Source organism: Armigeres subalbatus, chromosome 1, assembly GCF_024139115.2.
Source record: "Armigeres subalbatus isolate Guangzhou_Male chromosome 1, GZ_Asu_2, whole genome shotgun sequence".
Classification (NCBI taxonomy): Eukaryota; Metazoa; Arthropoda; class Insecta; order Diptera; family Culicidae; genus Armigeres; species Armigeres subalbatus.
Window position 1 is genome coordinate 143751677 of NC_085139.1, and position 12990 is coordinate 143764666.

At 40.8% G+C, this 12990-nt stretch overlaps 1 protein-coding gene across 2 annotated transcripts in view; it reads left to right on the top strand.

Annotated features, from left to right (window-relative positions):
- Positions 1-12990, top strand: part of LOC134205207 (hemicentin-1-like) — a 495388-nt gene that overhangs the window by 221128 nt on the left and 261270 nt on the right. The gene's annotated exons all lie outside the window — the stretch shown is intronic.

Genomic DNA, 12990 nt, shown 5'->3' on the forward strand with positions numbered 1-12990 from the left:
AATAGTTTGGTTCACATAGAGTCTTTTAATTGTGCTACACGCCATACATAGAAGAGTTTGGCTAGAAGTTACTTTTATTATTTAACGGTGAATAGGACAGTCATACTGATTGGTGATTAGGGCATTATCATACAACTATTTGAATTCTGTGCACAATATTTCCTAAAATTTTGCTTTATACAAGTTTGTACCGCAACTTTGTTTATCGCTTGACCTTAAATTGCCTAAAAGAATCTCGAAATAATTTGCGGAACAAAATGCGGCATCAGATTAGGACAATGTAAATAGCGTTAAAAAACAAGCTTCCTAATTGCTACGATATTACCGAAGTAATATGAATAATGTTCAAAATATTTTTATTATTTTTCTCGATTAGCTCCCACAGCAGACCACCATCCCCTTAAATCAAATAACTCAAATCATTTCCACTGTAGCATTAAATCCCGGGTACCTTTCCGTCATGAAGCAGAGATTTCAAATTCGACCTAGAAACAAATTCGCATGCCAAATCCTTGTTATCAACTGCTCCCCCTTTTCACCGTAGGAAACGTTCAAACTCAGACATGGAACCCAACTCACCTTCAAATATGCGGCGTAAAAATATGGGAGCTTTAGCAAACGGATAAACCCTAAACATTGTTAACCCACGCCGTATTTGCCATGTTAAGCATAAACTCTAGGAATCTGGAAAAGGTTTTTCTTACCTACATAACTTTGCCCTTTCCGTTCCCGGAAGGCTAGTAGGTAACGAGCTTTCTGCTGGTCCTGTGCCCATATATAAGTACCCATTTGCAGCATTACTGAGAAGTAATGGCTTTCTGTGAGTTGTCACTCTTCCGGTTATACAATTCAGTCGAATTATGGCGAACGTTTATAATGATCGCAATGGAATGAAACGGAAATATTAACATACAAGTCAGCTGAGAGCATTTTCATATACTCGACCGGAAGGGGAAAAGTCAGTACGGCAGATTATCCCCGAATCGTACGACCTCTACTCATGGCCGGTAATAAATCAGACAGGACATGGAACGTGAAATTATGTTACTCTCTCCGACACCTGCAGCGCTGACTCAAGGGTCAAGCCCCGACAGGGAAAACGATTCGTCCGGGGAAGAGAGACAGAGCGAAAAAAAAGGTACCGGTCTAGTGATTCATTCAATCGCATTGCTCCAGCTGGCACTCTTCTTCTATTTTCCACTTTGCTGCGAGCATAGAGTTTTCATATTTTATTCGCTGTTGCGTGGATAAAGCTTTTCCAATAAGTCATTTTCTCCTGTGATTGGATATTGAATATTTCCTACAACCGCAGAATTTCAATTTCCCACACTCTTTTGTTGTTTTGACTTTCGGTTTTGATAGCGCCACACTATAGGATTTCGGGCGGTCATTAATCGAAAATGTCATGTCTTCCGAATTATTTTAAAATATTTTCTCTCCATTGTCAATACTCTAATTAAGAGAAATTCTGAATTTGAAGTCTCTAGGTGCACTAGTTCCAAAGATATAAGGTGTCAAAGTCAGAAATGGGTAAAAAAGTTAACAAATTTCCTGAAAAAATATTTTACTTTCAACTATTTATTGAAATATTTTCTTAATGTTTTTTCTTTAATGTTAATACATCATTACAAAGGTAATTGTATAAGCTTTAAAATGGTATGCAAAAACTAATGGTTACATTGTGAAAAAAAAATGAAAAATGCGGAAACAATATTTTTTCCAAAAACGACGCTATTTTCAACTTTGATAGTGAAGAACTTTTTCCTCAGAAATCCCAGGGTTCTTTTATGATGCACATCAAGGACGAAGCTTCGACTAAAATTTCCCGAAATAATTTCTTGCCAGTATTTGCAATTAACAGAGTTAAATCACTTTGATTTTTTCATTTATTTTTTTACTGTGTTTTGCCTCTCTCGTACTCCAAGGTTAATGCTCATTCCAAAAACGAATGTTTGATAGAAGGCCCGGAGATCCGTAGTGGTATATATCAACTAACTCAGCTCGAAGAATTGAGGTGATGTCTGTATGTGTGTGCATGCGCGTCTGTATGTATGTGCGCAAATCGCCATTTAGACGCTTATTTGTGTACGATTTTCTCGCAACAAGTTTCATTCGACGGGAAATCTAGTCCCATCGTTTCCTATTGAAAATGGGCCAGACTGAACTATGGGCTCAAAGGGTATGGTCAAAATACATGTATTGGTAATAACTTCGACTTTATTTATAACAATTTTTTAACTTTTCAAAGGAGTGAATGAATAAAACCCCAATACAATGCAGCACAACGGTAACGGTAACGGAATTTATATATTTCCTGTCAAATTTTACTGGTTCCGTCGCCATTCCGCTGAAATGCGTTTGGGGCTTGAGTGGTTTGAGTCATTCTCTAAACCTATTTTTCTGAGCTATTCATTAGCTACTGATGGAGAACTAAATATGAGGTTTCATAGTATGTAAATATTTATAAATCTCATGGAATCAATAATTCCCGACATGTTTATTGCAAAAGTAAAGACGAACAATATCTTAGTTAGTACGGAGAGTATGAAATTCTTGCTAGTGTTCATGAATGTCTGGCTAAAGGTAGGGAAATATTTATTCACTCATCTACACTTTGAGGTTCACTGGCTGAACAACCAGCGGAAAGTCAATATAAAAAAGAAGATATTTAGAACTCATAATGCAAGAAAATGATCAAGAGAGGCAAATGTTGACATTTTTCTTCGTGCCTTACATGAATCAGATCTATTTTAAGCTCGATTTGGATAACGAGGAGACATTGGAAAAAAATTCACTTAGTTATTCTTATGCCATGCGTAATTTTGTAATATTTGAAGATTTTTAAAAGTTCTTTATCCTCTGATACTTTAGATGAATTCATGTCATCTTCCATCGTTGATGGAATTGAAGAAAATATCATTAAAGATTTAAACCTTCACACAGAAAAAGAATGATGCTATATATAACTTGTAGAAATCATGAAAACAAATCAAAAATAATTTAAATAGTGTTGTTATTCAAATTGAAAGAAATTTGCTTTTCGGAACAATGGAGCATTGTGGAATGAATGAATGTTCACATTTTTTGAGAATATATTATTCTCATTTATTTTTGAATAACTTGTACAAATGTCATGGGATTGCGATTTCTAATTTGCTAATACCCTTTTTCAAAAGTTATTTCCAATTCTGATTCTTTAAGAAAATTGTTTAACTATTTTTTAGTGGAATGTTTTCACTGTCATAAGACGAGTTTAGTAAAATTCCATTTTATTCCACCAACTCGTATTAGTTCTACATATACGTATTTCGACCTGTTAGGACGTCTTCAGTGTCTCGTACTTTACTCGTTCTTGACTTCTGATTCTTTGATTAACATTTAATGCTTTAGGATCCTTCAGAACCTAGTACTTTGTCAAACAGATTGTTCTAAATACAAATTGTGAGGCATGAGAGTAAGAACAAAAAATATCACCGAATGTCATGAAATTAATATCTTTTATCATTAATTCGGTTCTCTCGCCGCCAACTTCAGATTTAGAGCAATGAAAAGTTATTAGATTTATTGGTAGGGGAGGCGTTTTGTTACTTTCTTCCCACAAAAAATGATTACCTTCCGCAAAAAATATACAAAAATATATAGACGACAGTCCACAAATGAGGATGGAGAAGGGGGAGGGTTCATGATGTCCATAAATTGCTGTACTTAGTTTTGTACAACCCCTTCCTTCTCCTCAAGAAAACATATAAAATTAAACTTCCTAAATTGGATTGCTTTGTCACGTTAATCGAATTTATGAAAAAAAATATTACGTAATTCATAGACGATCCCTAAAGGGCAGGGGGGTTAGAAATTATATATTCATGCTATTTCGACCATACACAGCTAAAGCAAAGTGGAAAATCACTTGAAAAGTCCAATTTTATTTTTGACCGCTCGCTTGTATGGGGATCCCCCATAGTGCGCCAGCCGTTAGGTCCTAGCTTTCGGGAAAAGCAAAAGTGGTGACGCATGATGTCGAAGGTTTCGCTAAAAAGCGCCGAATATTGAATAACGATGCAATCTAGAGTGAAAAACTCTTGATATTATGAGCAAAATACAAAGGATTGGGGAAATATTTTTTCAAATTCATTTCTATTTGATTTTTCGTTGATAAAAACTATTTGATAACCAGTTTTGATGGGCTTACTTTCTTTGAAATTCTTCATCATGCTTTGAACAGCTACTATAGAGTGATACAAAATTTGCCCAAACAAAACAACAAATTTTTATTATTTTTTTGTATAAATTCTCTTGCCGCTTTCAGCGTTATATCTAGTACTTCATTTTATGAAGCTTATACTATGAAATACATTTGTGGTTCGCTGAGTAGGTTTTTAATGAGTGATTTTTAGTTGGGCCTCCGAGGGTTTACGTATTGACCAACTAAAGAAAAATTCTAGAAAGGGTCCACTTTTTTTTTTAATTTCTGTTCTACAGTCAAAACGCAGAAAGGCTACTGTTTTTGCTTTGTTGGTTTACCAGACAGGTCTTTCAACACATCTATAGACGACTTTAATATTACAAATGATATTCCCCGACGCCATGACCACATGACATAAAAACTCAAAGGTGCAGCCCAATCGGGTTGTACGCAAAGGTGACGTAGGACTACGTAGCTAGACGAAATGCAGGGTATTTTTCATCATAATTTGTATCAATTTATTAGCATTGTGCAAACTGCTCGGAGGTCAACCGAATCAATAAACTGAAAGTAGCTCCCAGTTGGATGAACCAGCCGTGGAAAAGGAACGACTCATCGGCCGCATCGCCACTGAAGCCACTCGTCTATCTTTCAGTGGATATCATCAGAATCCTAGAAGACATTATGCTCAAAAATGTCCGAAATAAAGGAAAAATAAGCAGAATCGGAGGTGGCGCGAAACCAAACACAAATATATTAATTTGCAATGTTCGACTTCCGCCGGCGATGGAAGCGTACATGCATCGTTTTCTATAGCGCTGGTGGCAAAGTGAGCGGGACTTGAAGAATAAATTACAAACAGTCCTTTTCAGGACTTAAACTATTTATCCAAGAAGAAGTTTTGACCGTTCTGGGTAAACAACCCAGACAAACAGACTGTTCGGCTGTTTAAACGACAATGACGATTTTGGGAAGATTTATTGTTTTTAATAATGCGCCAGTTGAAAAACTAAGGCAGCTAAACGTCATTTTCACTAAAGTGGCGTCTTCATCGCTTTGGCCGTCGTCGACGGAAAGTGAAATTTTCTGGCAAGATTCTTTGGTTTTGTTTCGTTAGTCTTTAGAAATGATATCGATTTTTTCCGGGTTACCATCGTTTGGCGACGACAGAATGTTGCCCTTTTTTAGCACAAACACAAGCGCGCGTCGGAGGGAGATGATGCAATGACTTTGTTCAAATGGATGGCGTCAGTAGTAGTCAAATGGAATTTCCTCACAAGATTTTGATTATGTTTTGTTGTAGTTGAGGATTGAAAAGCTCCATTATTGGAAAAATATCGGTTCTTCACAGTACCATTATTTTACACAAGGGTAGTTTAATCCGGGATGCAAGAATGTTCATCAAAGTCCAAAATTAATAGTTTGGCGTTGACAGAAAGTTACCTTTCGATAGCAGAATCATAAGCGCGCGTCGGTGAGTGACAACGCAACAAATTTGTTCGAATGAAAAGAATCGCTCACAGCAACCGAATTATCACACCAAACGCCGAAACAGTCCATTTTGCAATCAACCCTTTCTGTTCAGAAGATGCTGGTCCTGAGAAGGACAAATTTTGTGTCCCCAATGCACCTTTCCAATAACTAACTGCAACCCAATGCTTGTCGAAGCTTTAGGGTTAGAATTCCACTTCGTGCTGTTATTGTTCGACGACCACTCGATGAGTTTTCGCTAAGACGCCACTCATCGCCAGACTAAGATCGCCACTGCATAGCACGGGATCGAAACAGACGTCATTTTTGTAATCAACCCTTTCTTCACATAAAATGCTGGTTTGTTGAGGTTGAATGACGACCATTAACGCAGACTTCCACCACCGATTCAATGATTTTCCTTTGAAAATGCTACCAGTGCGCCTTCGTGCTGCTGTGTTCGCTCCACTGCATCGGCTCTGCGAAATCCTGATCAAAATGGCTCGCGCGCGCTGGAAAGCAGCTTTCTTGTATTCAATAAATTAAGCCCGTTAGCTCCGCCCCTTTGTGATCTGATATAGGTGTAAATATAATGTGCACTCATAACGATTAATGAAGGGGCGGGGCTAATGGAATTACTTCAATAGATATAAGAAAGCTGGTTATCGACGCGCGCGAGCCATTTTGATCGGGATCAGAATGACAAATTCTAAGAATCCTATGAAATTTTCTCGCAAGATTCTGAATTTTGTTATGAGATGTTGTTTATCTAAGATGCGTATTGTTGCGAGGAATGACAACAGAAATTTGATTCAAGACGAAGTTTCTCCATACTACAAAACATTATTTTTCGGCATCTGTCTGTCCGAGCGACGTTCACCGATGGGTGGTTGCTGTAGAAAGTTTCCACTGAGGTGGCGTCTTCATTGAATTTATACAAAAGCCACCATTTCATACAAAAGAAGGTTGATCCGACTATCCGAAATAAACTTTCTTCAAACTGAAAAGCTCAATCGTAAATGGCGAATTTGATAGCGCGTCGGAGGGAGATGACGCAGTAAATTTGAATGGATGCGATCACTAACAGCAACCAAGCTACCACGCCAAACCCGATGCCACCGAAACAGTCCATTTTCATAAAATGTTGGTCCTGAGAAGAACCAATTTTCCAATTCCCAATTCCCATTCCAATAACTAACAATCGCTTGTCGACACCTTGCGTTGCAACTGTCCGACCGCCACTTGATTATTTTTCGCTAAGCCTCCAAAGATTGAAATAAGTTTGCAGCATTGCCACACTGCCACCCACTTCGTGCTGCCTTCTGCCTTCTGTGGAATCCCGATCAAAATGGCTCGCGCGCGCCGAACAGCAGCTTTCTTGAATTTAATAAATTAAACCCGTAAGCCCCGCCTCTTTGTGAGCTGATATGGGTGTAAATACAACGTGCACTCATAACGATTAATGAAAGGGCGGGGCTAATGGAATTACTTCATTAGATATAAGAAATATGCTTCTCGGCGCGCGCGAGCCATTTCGATCGGGAGAATGACAAATTCTAAGAATCCAATGAAATTTTCTCGATTCTGAATTTGGTTATGAGATGTTGATTATCTTAGATGCGTATTGTTGCGAGGAATAACAGCAGAAATTTGACTCAAGACGAAGTTTCTCCATACTACCGAACATTATCTCTTGGCATCTGTCTGTCCGAGCGACGTTCACCGATGGGTGGTTGCTGTAAAAAGTTTCCACTGAGGTGGCGTCTTCATTGATTTTATACAAAAGAAGGTTGATCCGACTATCCGAAATAAACTTTCTTCAAAGTGCAAAACTCAATCGTAAATAGCGAATTTGATAGCGCGTCGGAGGGAGATGATGTAGTCTATCAGCAACCAAACTACCACGCCAAACCCGATGCCACCGAAACAGTCCATTTCCGCAATTAACTCTTTCTTTTCATAAAATGTTGGTCCTGAGAAGAGCCAATTTCCTTTTCCCAATATTCCTTTCCAACTAACTGACACCACAATTTGTAATAAATTTTCAGCATCGGCAATGGCGGTGCGTGATCGCCACAGTGCTATTATGTTATGGTCAACCTTTTCTTCATATGAAATTCTGGTTCGATGAGGTTGAATGATCTGCAGTAACACATCGAGCACCACCACCAAAGCGATGGATTTTCTTTGAAAATGTTATTAGCGCCTCCGTGATGCTGTGTCCGCTCCGCTACGATCGCTTTGATGCGTCTGCTATGCGTAAAATCTTGTTCAAACTGAGGATTAGATCCAAACCCGCAAGTGATTGATTTTTGATGTCTGTGCTAATGATGCATGTACGTGATTGGTTAGTTTACCTATTTCCAAACTTTTTATGTATTTCCGATAATAAATAGTTAAAAATCAGTATCTTCAAATAAATATAAAGAAGCGTTGACTCATCCTTGATCGAATGGTCCAAAAAAATTGAAAATCCATCGAGAAACAGCTTAGATATTAAAGTTTAAAGTCTATCATATTTTCGTGACGGTCCCCGATTTTCGCAATCGTAAAGTGTACCCCAATATAGAAAACACAGACGTAGTCCTACGTCAAAAATCTAGAAATGTCGTAGGATTCCAGAAATAACAAAGCAAAAAAGTCTGTTCTGTTATAGGAGTCCTTCCGAAAGAACACCAAGTTCTCTTTCATCTAATGGTCTTCCATTGAAATCAAAGTTTTGAATTTTTCTCGAATATTAAGTAGCCCTGCGTGTTTTTTGGCAATTTAAAATTTATGAAAAATATTGGCATAATTAAATAAATAAGAACACTTTCCCAGACAAAAGCAATTTAGTATTTCACTTGATTACAATTAATTGCATATTATTCGGCAACTCGGCCGTACGAAAACCATTTTTTTGTTAAATATCTTGGCTGTGCATATGCACAGCATATGTTTCGAAATGCATATGTTTCGATTTGCCCAATCTCCACATGTGCTTTACTGTTGTATTTCCACAGCCAAGCGAGTGCACATTGTTTATTAAACGAGAGGATCGCACTCCATGCCCCCCCAGTAACGGACTGGGCGGGACGGTATAGAATGAGTACACGCGACCGCTTACGTAAAGGCAATCAAACTCATCAAATGCTTTAGCCAAGCAAGCCTTTGGCACAGCAGAGTGCGATTGAATTCGCATTCTATACCGTCCCGCCCAGTCCGTTACTGGGGGGCATGGAGTGCGATCCTCTCGTTTAATAAACAATGTGCACTCGATTGACTGTGGATATACAACAGTAAAGCACATGTGGAGATTGGGCAAATCAAGCATCCGAAAGATATTCAATTTGCAAAAAAGAGAGCTAACCGCGGTGGAGGTTGGTACTCGGATTCTGATGGCTTTTCCGCAAACGTGACCTTTAAGTGGTCTTGTTGTGTAGGGGTTATCACACCTATCTAGAGAGTAGGAGGTTGAGGGTTCGAGTCTCTCCAAGACACGTGGATTCTTTTTCGCAAATTTCATATCAATTTGTCCATTTCGAAACATATGCTGTGCATATGCACAGCCAAGATATTTAACATTTCACTTGAATTTTCTTCTTCCTCTCAAAATCTTAGAAGGTGTGTTATTTTATTTATAGCGTTATTTTCGCAAGATATAACAATTGTTCAAAATTAGAAAACTAGATGAAATAGTTTCAAAGACAAATCATATATGTGCAATACTTATGCAAAGTAGCGAAAAATTCTAGGGGGTTAATTTAATCCTAGGCTAAAACCCCCGGCCTATTTCGATGTCTGAATATTTATACAATTCATTCAAGTCGTGATTAATGCATCTGCATTTTCCAACATTTTCCACCACGCGTTGAACACAGTATTGAGGCGTATGTAGAATGCGATATTTTAGCTGGCCAAGCAAACCGAAGAAAGGTCTACTTGCAGCCGCAATACGTCTTTTCATCTTGCGACTAACATCATTGTCATAATTACTATGTCTGAAACTCGATTATGCATATGTACATATCACATGTTGTTAGTTTTAGTTCGGGAAAGGTATTGGAGGGTAACCGCAACCGTAACCGCGATCTACATTAATGATCATCCCTAAAACCAAAGTGCATCTAACACTTGTTGATGGAGGTTACATTTCTTTGCATACCAGACCTTTGAATTGTGTTTCGAGGCTCGGAAGCCTCCTTTCAAGAGGCTCGGAAGCCTCCTTTCAAGAGGCTCGGAAGCCTCCTTTCAAGAGGCTCGGAAGCCTCCTTTCAAGAGGCTCGGAAGCCTCCTTTCAAGAGGCTCGGAAGCCTCCTTTCAAGAGGCTCGGAAGCCTCCTTTCAAGAGGCTCAGAAGCCTCATTTCAAGAGGCTCAGAAGCCTCCTTTCAAGAGGCTCGGAAGCCTCCTTTCAAGAGGCCCGGAGGCCTCCTTTCAAGAGGCTCGGAAGCCTCCTTTCAAAAGGCTCGGAAGCCTCCTTTCAAGAGGCTCGGAAGCCTCCTTTCAAGAGGCTCGGAAGCCTCCTTTCAAGAGGCCCGGAAGCCTCCTTTCAAGAGGCTCAAGCCTCCTTTCAAGAGGGCTCAGAAGCCTCCTTTCAAGAGGCCCGGAAGCTCTCCTTCAAGAGGCCCGGAAGCCTCCTTTCAAGAGGCTCGGAAGCCTCCTTTCAAGAGGCTCGGAAGCCTCCTTTCAAGAGGCTCGGAAGCCTCCTTTCAAGAGGCCCGGAAGCCTCCTTTCAAAAGGGTCGGAAGCCTTCTTTTCAGAGGCCCGGAAGCCTCCTTTCAAGAGTCAAGGAAGCGTCCTTTCAAGCGGCTGGGAAGCCGCCCTTCAAGAGGCTCGGAAGCCTCCTTTCAAGAGGCTCGGAAGCCTCCTTTCAAGATGCTCGGAAGCCTCCTTTCAAGAAGCTCAGAAGCCTCCTTTCAAGAAGCTCGGAAGCCTCCTTTCAAGAGGCTCGGAAGCCTCCTTTCAAGAGGCTCGGAAGCCTCCTTTCAAGAGGCTCGGAAGCCTCCTTTCAAGAGGCTCGGAAGCCTCCTTTCAAGAGGCTAGCATTACCGCTTCGTAATGATTAAACTCACTGGTATGTAATCTCTGCCTGATCAATATCAGGGGCATCAGCACTCTTCTTGATTGGAAGTAGCACTTCGAATTGTATGTCTTTTGTATCGCTTATTTAGTTGTGTAACTTGCTGTGATTATTTTACCATTTTGTGACATTTCATTGCTTTTAACTCGTTGTACTTAGTGTTGTGAAATTTGTGTTGGATGGTCAGTGATAAATATTGCGAATCAACCGTTTATCATCGCTTCCCTGATAGTGATATTGTTGTGACTTGTGACTGTTTTGTTTTGCAATCTATTCGCACTATCCCCTAACAGCACTTTTTCGGCTACCGTACATCCACACTGCAAGTTTAAGAGCATCTCCATCGACGATGTCATCCGCTTGTGATCACTGCGCGAGGCCAGTTAAAGCTAACGACGAGGGTATTACTTGCATGGCTTTTTGCGAAAGAATGGTACACTATAGGTGCACCGGTAAAAAACTCAACAAGTCGTTTATCAAAATCGTCCATGAGAACCAAAACCTCATGTGGATGTGTGATGAGTTTGCGAAACTTATGAAGATGGTTCGATTCAAATCCGCTGTTTCGTCATTCAGTGATGTTGTTAACACTATCACTGAGAAACAGGAATCCGCGCACGAAGAAATCAGGATGGAACTAACAAAACATGGTCAACAAATCGCTCAGCTAACCAAACGCATTGCTGCATCTTCTCCGGTCCTTCAACAACAAAGTGGCTCTACCCGACAACCTCCATGCAAAAGACGTCGTCAAGATGACATAGGATCGCATAAACCTCTTCTTGGTGGCACGAAAATAGTTCCCGACGCCAGCGTAATAACCGTACCTGAGTCAATTCAACTGTTTTGGATTTACCTTTCTCGTATCCATCCAAGCGCTAAATTGGAAGCTGTTGAAAAGCTAGTAAAGGATTGTTTAAAGTGTGAGGAAGCTGTTAGAGTCATTCCTCTTGTAAAACGAGGCATCGACACTAGTCGTCTGAGCTTCGTTTCCTACAAAATCGGAATCGACCCCAAGTTTCGAGAAGCAGCTCTTGACACTCAAACCTGGCCCAAAGGAATTTTATTTCGCGAATTCGAAGTCAACAGCTCAAAAAACATGTTCTTGCCTCTGCTGAATACGCCAACCATCACGATTTCGCCCGAAGCCGGCTCGTCCCAGTTTACGACACCCTTATCCGGAATAAATCTAGAAGGTTAACTTATTTCAACGAACCTACATCATCTTCACTACCGGGACGCACGCTTGCCATCAGTACTGAGGAAGCCCCTAGTCGACTCATCACAGTCGAGCCATTCCTGCCAGCGATCTTCAGCCGTTCCGGTCCTGTGTTTGAGCTCGGTGAAGGGGTCTTCCGCACTCTCTTTGCAGGCAAGTATACACATGAAGGTAACACTGCTCTGCCTGAACAATCTCCGTTTTCCAGCGCTCTCGGTAGTATCAGCCCCATTGAGACAATAGACAATCCGGATTTATCGTGTGCTACATTGACCATCAATCCCTTGGTTCCCGTTACTCCCGTTGGTGCCTCTTCTGTATCATCACTGGGACGCACGCTTGCCGCTAGCATTGAGGAAGCCCCGGATCCCCCCAACGCAGTCGAGCCGTTCCCGCCAGCGTTCATCAGTCGTCCTGGTCCTGCGTTTGGGGCTAGAAATGGGGTCTTCCGAACTCCTGTGTTCGGCAAGTATGAACAACATTCAAATGGGTCTGTTCCTAAAGCTGCACTGTATTCTAGTGAACAATGTATCTCGCATATCTCCACGCCCTCCTATTCGCCCATCGTTGCTTGCTGGCCAGTCTCCTCTGCAGAGTGTCCAGGACGCACCGCAGTAAGCTTCTCGGGAGATTTTTCCAGTCCCTCTATCTCAGTCGCGCCATCTGCTGCCAGAGTTCATCCAAGTCGTCCTGGCCCTGAGTTTAGATGTGGATTGGAAATCTCCCAGCACGTTACTCCAGGCAAGTACCTATGCAACAATGAACATTCGCTGCCTGATTCGGATCTAACTTCCAGCAGTTCTCCGGTAGTATCATCAACCAGGTCGATCGATCGCGACACCGATGATCTCTTGATTTACTACCAAAACGTAGGCGGTATCAACTCAGAAGTAGACAGCTAACGTCTAGCAACATCAGCTCAGTGCTACGATGTTATTGTCCTGATCGAAACTTGGCTTGATGATCGCACACTCTCGAGTCAAGTGTTTGGTACTGAATACGAAGCGTATCGGTGTGACCGAAATCCTGAAAATAGTAGGAAATCTACTGGTGGCGGT